Below are 17,474 nucleotides of genomic sequence, written 5' to 3'. Positions count from 1 at the left end.
TTACGACGTCGAGGGTTCCAGTTGATCCGACCAACGGAACAGCCTGCTCGTAAAAATAACGTGCAAGTGGCTGAGCACTCCACAGACACGTGTCCCCTTAACGTAGTTCTCGGGAATATTCAGCGTGACACAGTGTGACAAGGCTGACCCTTTGAATTACAGGCACAACAGAAACAGGAAGTAAGAGTGAAAGAAAGTTGTGGTGAAAGAGTACAACAGGGTTCGTCACCATCCCCTGCCGGAGCCTCGTGGAACTTTAGGTGTTTTCGCTCAATAAACACTTACAACGCCAGGTCTGGGAATCGAAACCGCGATCCTATGACCGCGAGTCCGCTGCCCTAACCATTGGGCCATTGCGCCTCCACTATGCCCAACTAATCTACAAAAAAAAAAAACATTTTGTATTTTAAGCATAGTAATCAGAGTAACCTTCATAATGTTACTGAATTAGGTGCATATTTTACCATAAAAGGAGAATGTTGCTATCGATCTATTTTATTCAAGGTAGGCACTGCCTACTTGGCGGCGCATCTGTGATACCTAGCATCAAATATGTAGTATTGTCCTTATGTTAGAAACAAATTTGCTACTTGAGAAATTAGTAAATAGAATTATCATAAAATAAAAAAAAGAAAATATTACGAATTTTCGTGGGTGTTCACTAACATTTACAAAACATGTGCATCTACATCTAGAAATCCAATGAATCTTTTCCTCTTCTGGGATTCTGTTTATTTGAATCTATAAAATTACTACCACAATACTACCAGCCGTGAAGGAAATAGACATTAGATAGATTAAATAAGATAGTAGATGTATTACAAGATCTTTGACTTGACCACACAATATCTAACTCAATCAGCTAACATTAATTACCTTCTCAAAGCAACAGAAATGTATTATCAAATAGTAAGTAATAACAATATTGATAATGATGTTTATAACAAAAACAACAGCAATGACGATAATGATGACGGGAATGATTATGATGATAATAATGAAGATCATGATTTATTGTTGTTGCTGTCGTTGTTGTTGCTGATATTTGATTCATCGTCTAGTTTCTGATTACAACAAGACTCTATAGAGAGATTTTCGACAGGAAGGCAATTCTGTGTAAATATTGTTTTGGGAGAATGGAACTGAAATCTGAGCTTTTGACGGTCAGTAAATTTAGTTTCCGCCATGTTGTTAGAAATGTCAAGCAACGGTAGCTGTCATTGAAGGATAATTCAATTAAGGTGATAGGGTTAGCCCACTTTTGAGGAAGAATTAGCGCCGAATTACACTGGCAGTGTGTACAATGACGATCTATTGATATATATAGTTTGTGTGATCGAATTCATCGACTTACACCGCAATCATTCGTTGCTTTATCCAATGAGGTGGGCGATAAAACGAAGGAAGAAATAGTTACTTAGTTAAATCATTTGTTAACGGTCAAAGAGAGAGAGTCTCCGAGTTAACGAACATGGACTAGAAATAAGAGCCAAATCACCCTCCGATCATAAACAATAGAAGGACACTTTAGTTAATGTAGTTCTAGATACACTATGCATGAAAAAAAAAATAGTGGGATGATAGTGGTTGGAACAAATTTGATTGTAGGTTTGGTGTATTGGAGTTGAATAGCAGTTAAGAAACAACAACAACAGTTACTACAACAGTCAGGCAATGAGAGTGCCTTAACAAGGTCAGTCAACCTGCAAGAGATATCGACTAAATCTACCTCTTACGTCTTACTGTCTAACAAAGAAGTAAGCACAGATTGATTAACATAGTTCTAGATATTCTATGGCTGAAAAATGAACAAAAAAAAAAAAAAAAAAAGCGGGTTGCTTATGGCTAAAACATCTTTTGTCGGGTTTGTTGGATCAGCATCAACAGTGGCCTGAAGCTAAGCAACAATAGTCTACTACTCCTACAACTACTACTACTACTACTACTACTACTACTACTACTACATGTCACGACCCTCTTTTTGTTGTTTCTACCTTTCCAGCTCCGTGTTCGATATTGTTTATTTACGGATAAGCTAAGACATATTGGATCTAGTTTTTTTCATTCGCAAAATATGCATTTTTTAAAAAGAAGTAAAAAATCTGAAAATCGGCTATAATAATGTAGTCTTCCAGTCTCATTGCTATGAAAATATGATGTTGTGGAGAAAAAAATTGGAGGTAAAAATTACAGAAGTTTAAAAATCAGAAAACTCTCTATTTTTAGCCAATAGCGAGACAAAAATTTTCTGCGTTTAGCCGAACGGTGTCATCTTCAAGGTTGTACCCTGTAAAATTTATAGTTTAGTGTCTGTGACATGACCTGTTCATTGTAGGTTTCTAAATAAACAAAAACACCTAATAAAATCAACATGTATCATCTTACTGTTTCTTTTGTCTCTTCATTGATCCTTTGTTTTTATTATTAAAAAAAAAAAAATTTATATCAATATATTTGTCTGCATGTGTTTACTTTATGCGTATTTCAGTATTATGTATACCTGTCATGTATTTGTGTACATCATTAATATATAAGTGCATGTGGATGTATGTATTCATATGTAAGTTTATATGTACATTTATGCATTCATGTGTATGTGTGTGTGTGTGTGTGTATGTGTGTCTCCAAAACTCCAAAGTTGAGTAACGTTTTCATGCTCGGATTTGTAAACTACGATAAGAATAACATATATGAAATGAACAATATGTAAAAATACTAACACAGAAAAAGCACAGAAAAATACTAAAACACAGAAGCACAGAAAAATATATAATATACTGACACAGAAAAATTAAGACAAAACACGCGGGTGAAAAGAATCTTGTGGTGTGAAGAATCAAGTGTGAAAAATCAATATAGAACGACGCGTGTCACAGACAACAATGAAGTGAACCACGAAGTCGCAGACAACAGTGAAGTGAACCACAACACAGCGTGCAGTTGTCATGGTAATAAACTGCTAATGCCACGCTGTCTGCTATTTGGCTAAAATTACCCAAATTTCCCAGCTTTAATTCCAAATAAGATCAGATTCTTTAATTTACGCGATGAAGTAATTGGTTGATCGTAATCAAAATTCAGAGTTGCATCGATACCCTAAAATTGAAAGCAATCTGAGCAAAATTAAAGGAGACTCATTTTGCGAATGAGAAAGACTAGATCCGACATATCTTTAGGTTGTATTATACTTTATTCGACTTCAAATTTTGGCTCAAGGCCAGCAATTTCGAGAGAAGGAATAGGTCGATTACATCGATCTTGGTACTCTTCAATTCAATTGGTACTCTTATTTTATCGACCCGGAATGGATGAAAGGCAAAGTTGACCTCGACGGAATTTGAACTCAGAATGTAAAGATGGACGAAATGCTGCTGAGCATTTTGTCCGGCGTACTAACTATTCTGCCAGTTCGCCACCCGATGAACTACAATAACAATCCACAGAGAAAGCTTGTCACCCGGTTTAACACCAACTGGTACTTTGGGTGCTTTAGCGGAGTCCACTCTGTTGCAAGCATTTTCCCAAGATTTCCAGCTCAAGGATATCCTCATACCCACCCCATTAATATTTTTCAGTTTGCACCATAGTTGGTCAATTCTTTTTATTATTTATATTTTTCTTGTAATTTGATTTTTGAAACCCTTATCAAGAATTGATCGTATCTACAAAAAATAAGGAAGTAAAAGAATAAAATGATGCATTTGTTTCAAAATTGTCATATGAATAATGATGACAACCAAAGAAGCAGTGAATCATAATCTTTGATGCTGATGTCATTGTTTTTCCTAAGATCGAGTAAACATATGCTCAAAAACTGTTACCACTCCGTCTTTTTTCTGGACACATGTCTATCTAGATTTACATCATTCAATGAAGCTTTCATCTTTTTCAAACGGTAGGGTATGCTGTGATGGAGATTTTGGTTGATATTTGATTGATATCATACATAATTCATCGTTGCCTTGTTGACATCTCTGATAATTTATAATGGCGAATCCACATATTACCAAAACGGAATCACAAATACAATGTTTCCTCTAGAGGGTTAGAAACTACTTCACTTCGGATCAGTTGCTAACTCACTAAATTGAAGTAAGATTTACGTTGGAAAGCTACTCACATCCATGAGACAATGTTTCTGTTACATATGAAAGCATCGTATGACACGCTAAATAATATTAGATACTTTAAACTCCAATTTGAGACACAAAAGAACAGCAAGCCCACTAACAGAATACTTAACCCTTTATCACTCAAATTATTCTGTCAAATATAATGCTTATTTATTCACATTGCTTTGAATTAATCATGTATCATCTTGCAGCTTTGAGATTTTCATGACGTGATTGCTTATTTTTAGAAGGACATTGCAGGGTAGGTATGAGAGGTTGCATCTGGTTGGCTTGAACATAAAACAGGTAGAATATTTAAACTGGATATGTCTGGTTTGAATGCTTAAGGGTTGATGTGCACAATGTATTTGTATATTTCTCCGTTCAAATTCAGCCAAGTTCAATTTCTTTTGGAATCGGTAAAAAAACATCTCAAGTACTGGGATCAGTATAATCGACTATATCCACCCAACAAACCAAATACCTATTACTTAACAAGCGACAGTGACTTGTTAGCGATTATACTACAGAGCACTTGTTATTTCCTCTTCTTGAATTCTCATTAATCCCCCGGCGCGCTCCGAGTGCATAGAGCTCTTCTGAACTCACGTCACATACTTTAGATGTGTGACTTCATTGGAATTTCATTAGTTAGCAGTCTGACACACCATGTGTGAATAATTATTTCTGCTAATAGGCACAAGGCCTGAAATTTTTTTAGGAGATGGCGAAAGTCGATTACATCAATCCCAGTACTTGACTGGTACTTATTTTATCGACCCCGAAATGATGAAAAGTAAAGTTGACCTCAGCAGAATCAGAACTCAGAATGCAAAGATGGACGAAATTCTGCAAAGCATTTTGTACGGTGCTAACAATTCTGCCACCTCGCCGCCTTACTATAGCTGAATAATAAGACACGATTATTGTGATTGGGATGCTCTTGATCATAGCTGTGCTCAGTCAGAGCTGATATCAGACCCAACCAACAACATCCGCATTGAGCATTCGAATACGAGTAAGCACATTTACACAAGAACAAATGAGAGACTCTACGTGGTCTTGAACTGCTATTAATAACTATCACACTGTCACCTCAAATCACACTGTGTCATCAAAAAGTACATAAACATTGAAATAAACATTATATAATGTAGTTCTTTAAAAATAGCTTTGATCACAAGTCTCTTGAGTAAGAGCAGAGCTGGGACCACCACCACCACCATCACAACAACAACAACAACAATAATCCTTTCTACAATAGGCACAAGGCCTGAAATTTGGGGGAGAGGACAGTCGATAACATCAAACCCAGTATTTTACTGGTACTTAATTTATCGACCCCGAAATGATGAAAGGCAAAGTAGACCTCGGTGGAATATGAACTCAGAACATAAAGACGGACGAAACGCCACTAAGCATTTTGTCCGGTGTGCTAACGATTCTGCCAGCTCGCCATTTTACGACACTACATTAATAATTTGTTTATTGATTCTGAAAGACGAAACTACTTCAGCGGAATTTCAACTCAGAGCACACGGACCCAGAACCAAATCCATAAGATATTATCACCCAACGCTCTAACGATTTTGCCAGTTCATTGCTTTATTTAATATATATATAGATATAAAGGAAATGTAATGATTTTGATTATATGAATCACAACAATAGGGCGGGAGGAAATACCCCTGAGTTGTGTTCTATATTTTAAACACAAATACGGTAGGGATTCGTTGTTGTTGGCACTCCGTCGCTTACGACGTCGAGGGTTCCAGCTGACCCGATCAACGGAACAGCCTGCTCGTAAAAATAACGTGCAAGTGGCTGAGCACTCCACAGACACGTGTACCCTTAACGTAGTTCTCGGGGACATTCAGCGTGACACAGTGTGACAAGGCCGACCCTTTGAATTACAGGCACAACAAAAACAGGAAGAAAGAGTGAGAGAAAGTTGTGGTAAAAGAGTACAGCAGCGTTCGCCACCATCCCCTGCCGGAGCCTCGTGGAGCTTTAGGTGTTTTCGCTCAATAAACACTCACAACGCCCGGTCTGGGAATCGAAACCGCGATCCTATGACCGCGAGTCCGCTGCCTTAACCACTGGGCCACTGCGCCTCCACTGGTAGGGATTCACAGATCTAATATAGTGAAATTTGAATTTAGAGCGGATTAGCAAAATCAGTAGAGTAACGGATAAAATGACTTGCAGCATTTAAGTTATATCTCTTTACGTTCTGAGTTCAAATCTTGCTGCAGTTGACACTGCCTTTCATCCTTACGAAGTCGATAAAATAAGTATCAATCAAATACTAAATCGGTGTAATCGAATGAAATCTTGGCCCGCTACCAAAAAATTCATAACCTTTTATCTATGTAAGAAATCAATATATTACTAATATGCATCTTATTGATTTCACGAGGATGAAAAGTAATGTCGAACCTCACCGGGATTTGAATTCAGAGCCTAATATATATATTACATGCTGCGGAATCGTCAGAAAATAAGATAAAAATGAATACAGCAGTATAGCTGCCTATTAAATGTTTATCATGTTAATAATTTTAATATTATATTATAGGGAAGGCGACGGTGGAGGCGCAATGGCCCAGTGGTTAGGGCAGTGGACTCGCGGTCACAGGATCGCGGTTTCGATTCCCAGACCGGGCGTTGTGTTTATTGAGCAAAAACACTTAAAGCTCCACGAGGCTCCGGCAGGGAATAGTGGCGAACCCTGCTGTATTCTTTCACCACAACTTTCTCTCACTTTTACTTCCGGTTTCTGTTGTGCCTGTAATTCGAAGGGTCAGCCTTGTCACACTGTGTCACGCTGAATATCCCCGAGAACTACGTTAAGGGTACACGTGTCTGTGGAGTGCTCAGCCATTTGCACGTTAATTTCACGAGCAGGCTGTTCCGTTGATCGGACCAACTGGAACCCTCGACGTCGTAAGCGACGGAATGCCAACAACATATATGGAAGGCGACGAGCTGGCAGAATCGCTAGCACACCAGGCAAAACGCTTAACGTTATTTCGTCTGTCTTTACGTTCTGAGTTCAAATTCTGCCGAAGTCGGCTTTGTCTTTCATCCTTTTGGAGTTGATAGAATAAATACCAATTGAACACACACACGTACACACACATGCGAACACATACGCGCGCATACACTTACGTATATAAATACATTCATACATACTACAGGCTCCTGAATAAGTTTTTGTCTACCGATTTCCTCTCACAAAGCACTGCTTAACTTGGGAGATATGGTGGTAGATGCTTGTTCAAAGTGCTGCGTAATGAATGCGCACCCGAAACCACGTAGTTACGAAGTTCCTCCTTCAACACTTGATCTCAACTCCATTCACTTTTCAGACAGATAAAACTCTATAATATCTATCTATCTATCTATCTATCTATCTATCTATCTATCTATCTATCTATCTGTCTATCTGTCTATCTATCTATCTATCTATCTATCTATCTATCTATCTATCTATCTATCTATCTATCTATCTATCTATCTATCTATCTGTTTGTCTGTCTGTCTGTTTGTCTGTCTGTCAGGTAAGTAAACACAATATTCTATTCGTTATAATTGTGTAAAAAGTTCACTATGGAACTATATATTTTTTTCTGTAGATAGAAATCTATCTAAATCTCTGATTCTAACGTTTCAGCGTAATTAGAAAGAAAGAAAAAATATATGCGTTCCACCACATCACCAACTGACAAATTTCGTATTATATATATATATATATATATATATATATATATATATATATATATATATATATATATATATATATATATATATATATATATATATATATATATATATATATATATATATATATATATATATATATATATATATATATATATATACACATTTTTAAAAAGCTTCAATTAAAACTTCATTATATTGCAAGTTTTATTCACCTGTTACAGAATTACACCACTTTTTTGAAGTAGCTACACCCCGTCATCAGTAACGTTGTTCTAAATATTGGTTTGAATTTTTAACACAAGGTCAGCAGTTTTGGGGCTGGAGCCAAATTGATTAAATCGACCCCCAGAATTTGAACGGCGGAATTTGAACTCAGAACGTAAGGACGGACAAAATGCCGCTAAACATTTTGCTCGGCTAACGATTCTGCCAGCTCACCGCCTTACCGGTGTTACTCTAAATGTTAGACTCTATATTTTTTAGGAGGCGAAGTTCAAATCATTGTGAGTAATGCGTTGGCTTAGTAACTGATAAACATTTCCATAATTATCCCTATGCTAGCTGGCAGAATCGTTACCACGTCGAACAAAATACTTAGCTGCAGTTCTTCCGGTTCTTTACTTTCTGAGTTCAAAAGCTACCGAGGAGTGCCTATTTAGCATGGGGGGACAATGTAATCGACTAGACCCTTCCCCCAAATTTCGGGCATTGTACCTATAGAAAAAGAATTATTTCTATGATAAAAGCGGCAAACAAGCAGAATCTTTAGTGTGCATCGGACATACGTTCTGAGTTTAAACTCTGCCGTGGTCGAATTTGCCTTTCATCTTTTCGAAGACATCAAAAATAAGTGTCAGTACTAGATCGATGTAATTGACTTTCTCCTCCCTTCGAAATTGCTACCTTGTGCTAAAATTAGAAAGGATTATTATTATTTCTACGATAGAATCTCCGTCAGTTTCGACGATGCCCATTCATTTGTTCGACCAACAGAAATCCTGTTTGTTAAATTGATGTGTAATTGGCTGAATATCCCACTAACCTGTGTACCGTTATCATTATTTTCAGGTCGTGTGATTATGATACAATATATGACAATGCTGGACCTTTGAATCACATGTAAAGTCCATTCGACAGACTCCCTAATTTTATTTGCAAGGCTTAGGGTGACCCAAGGCTATGATAAACGACACTTACTCAAAATGTCACGTAGTGTAATCGAACACAGAACCTCGTGATTGCACAGTGAACTTCGTAACTACTCAGTAATTTCTACGTCCAATAATTTCTATACAAATAGAGCGTGGAAAGCTGAATGTAGTCTGCACTTTCAGGTTTATACGAAAATACCTCGTTGCATATATTTACGTCCTTTTCATTTCTGGGTCAAATTCTGTCGACATTAGTTTTGTGTTCAATTTCTTCGGGATCGATATAATTGGCTGTATCCTCCTTTAAAATACATGGTCTTGTATCTATGTAAGCGTAACTGAAGTTGGTGACGATGGTCAGACAGCAAAGACTACTATAAATTTGGCCACTTTATCAAGATCCAGAACCTCTGTGCCCACAACTTCGAGTACTGGGCGATCGGAAAACTTGATCGCAGGCGACAAAGACGACGTAAAGTGATGACATCAAAGACTAAACAAAGAGGACCCCGACAGAGTATACAACGACAACACGAAATAGTAAAAATTGGCGAGGAGTAAGTAGTCGTGGTTCAGACCTACGATCCGCAATCATGAAGTTGGGAATATTCGTTCGTCCGTTCGTTCATTCATTCCTTCTTTCCTTCGTTCTTTCTTCCTTCCTTCAATCATTTTTCCATTCATGCACCTCTGAAAGAATTCACTATTACTTCTATATAATGCCGGTGAGCATATTAGAAATTATTATTGCTTCTATATAACAACCTGCACTATGTTGTGTTAAGTTATTTCTCTTGTATAACTATTTATATATTGATGATATTAAAAGGGAATTGGTCGCTCAGATAAACCCAATAATGACTAGCTGACATTTTTGTCATACATCATTGAATACTAACTATCAGCTTGTTGGTAAACGCCATTATAGATGAGAATATTTTTGATGCTTAGAGGCTACACGCTGCAATATTTGTTGAAGTGGATTTTAGGAAAGAAAAAGCTTTGGTTAACAAATTTACTGGGCAATCATGTGGCCTTCGGTTCCATCCCACCACGTAGCACTCCTACTATAGTATTTAGGTCAAAAGTGACTTGTTAATGGAATTTGGTAGGCAGAAATTGTAGAGCAGCCCGTGGCATACATGCACATACATACGTACATAAATACATACATACATACAGGATGGCCGTCCACTCGTGACCGAGGAATACCATTGCTGACCTTCAGGAACATTGTGCACTCTAGGACTAACTTATATTTTGCATTCGCGGCTCCGTTGGTGGCTAATGAGCCCTGCTCTTGACAAGCATACACGACTGCAAACATTGCACACCAAGCTTTCCCCATTCCCTACACCAGTAGTGCGCTTTCGAGCAGCACGCTTAAGTTCTTCATGCTGAATACGTGTTCTCTCTAAAGTGTCAACTCCCTCCTTAACCTGCTTCCTCCATCTGTGGCGATGACAGGCGTTGTTTTCCCAGTCAGTCTCCTGCGTATCACAGGACTTTAACGAGGACTTGACACAGTCCTTAAATCGCAGCCTTGGTTTCTGCATGGGTCTCTTTCCATTCACAAGTTCCCCATATAACATCTGCTTAGGGATCTTGCTATCCTTCATTCTAATAAGGTGTCCGGTCCAACCTAACTGGTATTTGCATACTTACATACATACAGACAGACAGGCATACACACATGCATGCATACATACATACATACATACGTACGTACATACGTACGTACGTACGTAAATACATACACGTACACACGTATTCATTTATTCATGTATATTTATTTGTCTATATATCAATCTATTTGTTTGTCTAGTTATTTATTAATATATACGGCCTCTGTGTGTGTGTGTGTGTGTGTGTGTGTGTGTGTGTGTGTGTGTGTTTGTCTAAAGAACAGAAAAACAGTACATCTACGTCGTAGCATTCTTTGACATTCTTTGTTAAAAAATAACTCAGCCTACCAATATAAAGAAATAGATAAAATAAATACCATTCCGAAATAATTCCTAGAATTAATATATTCAATTAAAATCCTTTGATGGTGGTGCCACGGCATGGCCACAATCCAACAAATGGAAGCAGTAAAAGAGCAACTGGAGGCTGTTTTAGCTCTTAAACTTCATTTCATACTTGGTAGTAGTATTCATGGAAATAGCCTCAGTGGCATAGCAGTATTAAACTGAAATTATTGAGGAAGTAAATTAAAAACTTGTTTATCTATCTATCTATCTATCTATCTATCTATCTATCTATCTATCTATCTATCTATCTATCTATCTATCTATCTATCTATCTATCTATCTATCTATCTATCTATCTATCTATCTGTCTGTCTGTCTACCTATCTCCCTATCGGCCTGCCTGTCTCTTTGAAGGTCTATCTATCTATCTATCTATCTATCTATCTATCTATCTATCAAATGGGCGAGACCCGTTCTCTACTCGGGTGAAGGCATAGAACGCAACCCCCAATATTAGCAGCGGAGCCCGACAGCATATGCTGGTTTACCCCCGCCGCATCATGCTGATTTCGTACCCCTTTGAGCAACATCAAAATTCACTCATCCGTCCACAAACACTTCCTAAGCTTTCTTATCATTTATAAACTCGCTTACCTCTCTCGCTCCAACACCTCTAACCACCAAAGCTTTCCCAGCTCCATCCATCCACACAAACCGAGGTCTGCCTCTGGTTCTGCTGCGTACCACTTCAGCCTTTATCACCCACCTTCCCATCCGCTCCACATCCATCCTCTCCATGTGGCCAAACCAACTCAATATTCGTTTATCCCTTTGGTTGTTAGTTTTTCTCTCATTTCTGTTCGTCTTTGCACCTCCTCATTTCTCATCCTGTTCATCCGTGTCACACCAACCACAGCCCTCAGAAATCTCATCTGAAACACAATTAATTTTAAAATACAGGTACAACACCGACTTTCCAGACACTGGTCCTGAACCTCTTATAATCCGCACTAATTTACGAGCAGAAACTTCAAATTCCAGCAGCCACAAGACTAGTTTACTAGGGCTTTGCACTGTACAGTATTTAATAAACCTATTTCATTTATACTAATGTACAGGTACCTGCATTTCATTTAATTGCTCAAGTAAATCAAATATTTGTTGAAGTTAGTGTGTTGACCAACGTGACCGACTCTGGTTCGGAAAAATCAGTAACTCTGGAAAAGCTTTCAAAGTAAAGGTTCCGAAAATTGATGTTGAATCTATATAAATGTTAGAATTTCATTAATTTTTTTGTTATTGCTTGGGGGGTGTGGTGAAGGCGCATGGTTCAGTGGTTAGAGTGTCGGGCTCACAATCATGAGGTTGTGAGTTCGATTCCTTGACTAGCTATGCGTTGTGTTTTTGAGCAAGACACTTCATTTCATGTTGCTCCATTTCACTTAGCTCTAGAAATGAGCCGCTACGTCACTGGTGCTAAGTTTTTGTCTTTCCCTTGGATAACATCGGTAGCGTGGAGAGGGGAGGCTGGTATGCATGGGCGACTGCTGGTCTTCCATAAACAACCTTGCTCGGCTTTGTGCCTCGGAGAGGAACCTTCTAGGTGCAATCCCATGGTCATCGATGACTGAAAGGGGTCTTTAGACTGTTTGGGGCGTGTAGTGGAACCGAATCTACAATTTGCTTCCCAATTTTTGTTCAAATTCCGCCGCAGTTGGCTTTGCCTTTCATCCTTTCAGGGTCGATAAAATAAGTACCAGTCGAGTACTGGGGTCTTTGTAATCGACTTACGCCCTCCCCAGAAGCTATTATTATCAGTGGATCGAATTGTCAAACGGCACAAATTACAAAATTTCGGATACTGGTTATTGTTTTTCAAATAAATCTAGAAAATCTTTGTGGCAAAACAGTGTCACAATTTTCCTTAGTCATCCCATCTATTATTTCAACACACTCACGCATTAATGACAACTCACTGCACATACAACAAACTAATTAAATATATGCGAGTATAAATTCTACCAAGAGGATTCGATGAAATCCTAAACTACACAAACAAAAGAACTAAATTAATAAAAATTGGACACAACACCCCAATACCACATGGAAAAGAAATACAAAAAATATCAGACAACTAAATATATATATATATATATATATATATATATATATATATCAGACAACTAAACTAACGAAAGGAATGTCTCAGTGGTAAACAAATCGATTTGTAAAAACACATCTGTGGTCACACCACACAACAAGACATCACCGGAAACGATTTGCTGGAATTAACCATGGAAATCATACAAAAAGCGAAATCACAAAACAACATAAAGGCTTTTCCTATTTAGATCATAGACAAACGACATTTCTTCCAATGCACACAAGAGAAACATTTTAAGTAATGAGAACAGACACTACATCATAAGTTCAGCTTTAAAAAAAGTGAGTCATATTTTACGACTGTAAAATGTATTCTATTCATTCAACCATTACCAGATATCAAGATATGACAACAAGCGAGGAATAGAATAATTAAGAACCTGATTTTATTGGTTTATATATGCACTACGTTTCAGCAGTAGGTTATACAAGCACTTTCAGTGAATGGAGTATGCAAATGGTTTCGGGTCTTCTTTCTGTGGTTTCTACTATCTCCTCGAAAGGCTATCCGATTAAGCAGCAAAACTTCGTTACGTTCTGAGTTCAAATTCCGCCGAGGTCGACTTTGCATTTCATCCTTTCGGGGTCGATAAATTAAGCACAAGTTGCGTACTGGGATCGATCTAATCGACTGTCCCCCCACCTCCCCCAAAATTTCAGGCTTTGTGCCTATAGTAGAAAGGATTATTTCTCTTTATCACAAGTTTTGTTGGAGCTCCTGGAGTCTTACATACGTAACAGGCTTGTTACCTACAGCCTACGCTGCCATGCTTTCCATTCTTTTCAGCTACCTAATACTTTCCTGATTGTTCTGGCCGTGCCAAAGAGGCAGACCTTTTGTAACAGTTCTACTGGGAACTCTATTCCAATTTCTTTTATATTCCCCTTGGTGCCTTCTGATACTGTTCCCAAGGATCCAACAATAAATGGCACTTTCTTCACCTTCATTTTCCATAACTAGTTTACTTCGTATTTAAGAGGGTTGTATTTATCTATTTTTTTCGCCTTCCCTCTTGACTATTCGTAGGTGAAAGGGGCATGCAACATCAATCATATAGCATATGTGGTGCCTCTTGTCCACCACCACTAGATCCGGTCTGTTATGCTGTAGCACCTGATCTGTTTGGATTGGGAACTCCCAGAGGACATTTCTAGTCACTTTCTGCGGTTTGTGCTCATACTACGTCTTGCCTCTCTCTAGCTCTCACTTTTCGCACAGTTTTCAATGTAGCACTTTCGCTACCTGATCATGTCACTACAACTTGTAGTGGTTTTGGGCAAGTCTAGGGCATTCGTTTATGATATGGGCAGTGGTTTCATCCACTCTATTGCAGATGCGGCACAACGGAGACACTTGCTAATTCGTAAGGTTGAAACTCCAGTTTGTGGCCAAAGCTTGGTCTTGCGCTGCCAGTATAGTGCTCTCGGTCTCTTTTTTAGCGTTCCTTTCTTCAGCGAATCCCATCTATTTTATCCAGCAACTTCTGTTGTGGCTGCATGGAATTGATTATGTAGTCCATTCTTGCGTAATTCTTCTTCATGTCTTTTTTGCACTCTTCCTTTCTTTTTTCTTTTTTTTCTCTGCTTTCAATACTCCTTCGTTCCTTGTCATTAACAAGGTTTCCTTACTTTGGGTTAGGTATCTCATTAAGCTTTCGAATTCGATATGCACGTATTCTTCCACACTTATCAGTCCTCTTCCTTCATTTGCTCTCTTCATGTATAGGCGATCAGTGTCCACACGTGGAAGATGGGCACCATCATTAAAAGCTTTCTTGACTTCTTGTCCATCTCCTTTAGTTCCTCCTCTATCCACTTCAGGATTCTAGCGCCATACCGAACTACTGCGACTGCGCGCGAGTTTATTGCTTAAATTATGTTCTTGGCATTTAGCTTTGAAGCCAATATTTTTCTCACTCGCCGCAAGTACTCTCTTTTTGTCGTTTCCTTCATGTCATTGTGTTTGATTCCATCTGCCTCAAGTATTCCCAGGTATTTATAGCTGAATTGAGGATGAATTGCCTTCATCATTTCACCACTTGGCAACCATATGCCTTCTGTTCTACCTTCTATTACTCTGTCAGTCTGGTGTTACTTGGTCGGCATTTAACAAGGTGTTGAGTTGTGCAGCTATTCGTGCATGACATTCACCAAATCTTTTGATCCAGTAACCTTGAACTCCATCGGGTCCCGGGGCCTCCCAATTGCCCATTTTTTTGCTGATTTCCTTCACTTCCCTAACTGAAATGACTAGTTCTGCCTGTTTTGGACAGACTACTGTTTGTTTCAGTTCTTGCAACCATTCAGTATCCTTCTTGTGCTCCTTGTCTTTGCTCCAGATGTCACTCCAAAACCTTTGACTTTCAATGTTATCTGGTATCAACTTTTCATCTGTACACTCTCCATTTATTTCTTTGTCGAATCTCTTCAGATCTACTATGAATATAACCTATTCTGCTGGTATTCTTTCATTCTTTGATCGTATCTTACCATCTTTGCTTTCTTTGCAACGAGGCACTGTTTTAGTCCCTCCGTTACCACTTTCGGGCATTCTTCTTCTTCTTCTTCTTCTTCTTCTTCTTCTTCTTCTTCTTCTTCTTCTTCTTCTTATTATTATTATTATTATTATTATTATTATTATTATTATTATTATTATTATATTAAAATTCACAGCTTATATTGCTGGGTATGATGGAACGTGTCAGCTGTCCACAGCCATCAGACTAAGGTGACACTTGTTTACTGGTCATACTTCAAGAACCCCGCGAAGAATTCTTGGAGTTCCAAGCAATGCTGTTTTTGTAGGTATTATACCTTCACACTTGCATCGATCTTTTTCAGCCATGTTGATAGTTGAGTGCTGGTACTTCCAAGTGCACCAATTACTATTGGTATCACGTCTACTCTTTTCAATGACCACAACCTTCATATTTCCCACATATATTATCATTATTATTATTATTATTTGATATTATATTATGCTAATTCGACCTGAGAATTATGTTAAAGATGTACATACATATCTGTGGAATATTAATCACTTACACGTCAATTTCGGGAGTAGAAATATTGTTGCTGGAACAGTTGAAAGCTCATTGTCGATACCGACGTAGAATCCACTACATATAGAAAATAACGAGCCGTAAAGCGATCCCTTACGTAGCAGCTTGACGTTCTAAGAATAACAGCCTTATCTTCTTCAAATTACACCTCGGCCTTCTTTTAAAAAGAAAAGAACATATTTGCTCATGTGGTTCTGGATATAGAACATCTGAAATAAAAAATGAAATGGTCATGGTTGAAATGTCTTTATCATACGAGGTCTACTTCACCACCACCACCATCACCACCTGCACCACCACCACCTGCTGCACCACCACCTGCAACACCACCACCTGCACCACCACCACCTGCACCACCACCACCACCACCACCACCACCACCACCACCACCACCACCACCACCTGCACCACCACCTGCACTACCACCACCTGCACCACCACCACCACCTGCACCACCACCACCTGCACCACCACCACCACCACCACCACCACCACCTGCACCACCACCACCACCACCACCACCACCACCTGCACCACCACTACCTGCACCACCACCTGCACTACCATCACCACCTCCACCACCACCACCTGTACCACCACCACCTGCACCACCACCACCTGCACCACCACCACCTGCACCACCACCTGCACTACCACCACCACCTGCACCACCACCTGCACCACCACCACCACCACCACCTGCACCAAGAACAAGAAGAATTGGCAAGCGTAAAGAACCGTCCACGCCATAATATCATTGCTTCATTTGGTCAAAACAGTGTTATTGGATGTAAATACTTTCTAATAAATACTGATTGTACATCACCTCCAGCTTCTGTTCCTCTCTACATCATATACGACTTCCCTCTGCAGATTGGATAACTAAATGAATATGACAATATGGTCGTGCTGTCAATTCCCATTCGAAACGAGCTCACTTCACTTACGCTGCTAATGACTTTTATCAAAGTAACTATTGTACAAAGATCATACAATCACATTCTCTTCTCCCCATAAACCTGGATGACTCTTGGAATAAATACAGCAATTGTGCCAAGTCAAAGGACATTAATGTTAATGATATATTCTTATATTGGTAAAATGCCACATATTACGGGGGAGGGTGTTGTGTAGTTTAAATCGATAATTCCAGTACAATTCAGAAAAAATAACAAAAACACGATCTGCTAGAAATAGAAGCTAAATTCCTTCAAGTCCCACTATACCGTTTGAATAAAAGAAAGGGCATTAATTTATGTATCACTCCTAAACATATGGGATGACCAT

The 17,474-nt window shown here is 38.7% G+C and overlaps 1 long non-coding RNA gene across 1 annotated transcript in view; it reads right to left on the bottom strand.

Annotated features, from left to right (window-relative positions):
* The window catches only part of LOC128247042 (uncharacterized), a 32,759-nt gene that overhangs the window by 5,328 nt on the left and 9,957 nt on the right, over positions 1-17,474 (bottom strand). Inside the window, exon 2 of the long non-coding RNA XR_008263471.2 lies at positions 16,171-16,396. This is a non-coding gene — a long non-coding RNA (uncharacterized LOC128247042). The remainder of the gene's footprint in view (positions 1-16,170; positions 16,397-17,474) is intronic.

The sequence above is a fragment of the Octopus bimaculoides genome, chromosome 2 (genome assembly GCF_046866305.1).
Source record: "Octopus bimaculoides isolate indiv1 chromosome 2, ASM4686630v1, whole genome shotgun sequence".
Classification (NCBI taxonomy): Eukaryota; Metazoa; Mollusca; class Cephalopoda; order Octopoda; family Octopodidae; genus Octopus; species Octopus bimaculoides.
This window is presented reverse-complemented; position numbering and strand designations above follow the sequence as displayed.